Below are 2007 nucleotides of genomic sequence, written 5' to 3' on the forward strand. Positions count from 1 at the left end.
CCTACAAATGAATGGAATGAATGTTTTGCTTTCTATATAATGTTCTGGTAATTAAACGACACACAGAACTAAAAAAAAAAAAGAAAGCTTGAATAATCGGGTACATGTTTAAGTGCATTTAATAGAGAGATGAAACAACAGGAGGCGATTTAAACTCAATGAAAACAGCATTAAAAGTGACAGACAGAATAGCTGAGAAAATATAAATAGCAAGAGAAAAATGAAAACAGGTATAAAATGTGTTCATCAAGGATAAATATGTACACTGATGCAGCATCCCTTCTTAAACATACACACAGACAGCAAAAAGAGGTTTGAAAACGTGGATGGGGGACAGGGAAGAAGAGCATCAGGGTTTTATTCTTCTCAACCAAATCTCTTAAATGTTAAAATAGAAGCTTTATAAAAGCTGGAAGCTATCACAAGTTTACATTTTGAACGTGGTTTAATTATAAGTAATATTATTTTTATATCAGGTGAAATTAAGTGTACTCCACTACAATAAAATATTAAATGTCAGTTAATATAAAAGGGTCTCTCACAGAGTTAATTAAAAAGAAAGCCACAACACAGAAAAAGGACAAGAGGTCAACCTGGTAACTATAACTAGTACATAAAACAAACAAACATCTTAACAACCTGCATTTGTTAAACAGAAATACCTCAACATCTAAAATTAAATGTTATTTTAAGTCCCCGACAGAAATAAAACTGGCATCCTTTTGGGGACAGCATGAATCCCCATTTTAACCAGAGTACAGACATGATGTTAACTTGGTCTAAAATTAGTGTTAACACTTCACTGAACAATGCCAACAACAGGAACCAACCAGGAAACTGAATGGGCAATGTATAAACACAAAAAGTAACAAGTGTGGTAAAGTATGTTAACAAAAAAACAACAACTATTATGTCAAGATAATCCATCAACAATTGCAGACAAAAAGCAGAGCATCCTTCATTTTTTTTTAAGGGTAAGGCAAACCTTACCAGAACCAGTGGTAATCACACACCTGTAGCCCCTAGCATGGCGCAGTACCGTTCCAGTTAGTCTTAATTCAAGCATTGTGCACGTTTGGAAAGAGACACCAAACTGCCTAGTCAGATGAAGAAAGGTATTATATGTTTCTTGCAAGTTGTCAGCAACACAGACATTTGAGCTGAATAGATCACATGGTAGGCATCAGGTTGATAAACAATTGGTTTATTGTTTTAAACCTACTTGGCCCAAGTGACAGCTAGTGAGCGGGACAACTCTGGTACTGCCACATATCAGATTGAAGTATGTCCCCCAACTACAGTGCTCCTTTCAAAATGTGTCAAAATGTCATTTCTTCTGGGTTTGGAAAGTCTGTGCAGAGCTCCAGTATGGACAAATACTAGTTTGCCATAGGTAGCTTCAACTTTATACACATTCACCTTTTAGGTCAGATCTTGCTGTTAGCGGCAGCCGAGGCAAAAGAGGTGGAAAGATGGGTCAACTCAGTGGGTCCTCCCGAACAGCAGCATCTCAGAAGAGGTGGGTGGTCGAGCGACTGAATGTGTGGTACTTCCTCTCAAACATGGAAGGCAGATTGACCATGGATGGGGAATGGTGTGCCTGTAAATAAAAAAAGAGAAGAATGAATAAGAAGAAGAAACATGAGTATGAGGGGGAGGTGAGAAAAGGCAGAGAGAAAATGTTAATACCTTGATGTTATTAAAGAATCACTCTGGTTTGTTAAAACTTGGCTCATGTTTTTGGCCTTTCTCCATATTGCTAATAACGTTGTACTCTCCAAGTTAATTGCTGAGTAGCAATATACCGATTAATCAATTTTTAATTGAGTCGATTATCTGGCATGTTAGGTCAATTATCAGGTGTGCTTACTTTTGTATTTACCTTCCAATAAAATGGCTGCATTTATCTGGCTACACCTGTGACCGCTCGGGTTTGTTGTCCAATTAGACTTCGCCGTAGCAATGTTGCCGTGTTTCCAGAACTCAGCAATTACTTTGGTGAGTACA

General features: G+C 37.4%; 1 protein-coding gene across 1 annotated transcript in view; it reads right to left on the reverse strand.

Annotated features, from left to right (window-relative positions):
- Positions 1 to 1511: 1511 nt before the first annotated feature.
- Positions 1512 to 2007, reverse strand: part of ect2 (epithelial cell transforming 2) — a gene marked incomplete at its 5' end in the record, with an annotated part of 28288 nt that continues 27792 nt past the window's right edge. Inside the window, 1 exon segment of the mRNA XM_035652677.1 lies at positions 1512 to 1600.

Source organism: Morone saxatilis, unplaced genomic scaffold (genome assembly GCF_004916995.1).
Source record: "Morone saxatilis isolate NCDOM2014 unplaced genomic scaffold, NCSU_SB_2.0 Contig12, whole genome shotgun sequence".
NCBI classification, from domain to species: domain Eukaryota; kingdom Metazoa; phylum Chordata; class Actinopteri; family Moronidae; genus Morone; species Morone saxatilis.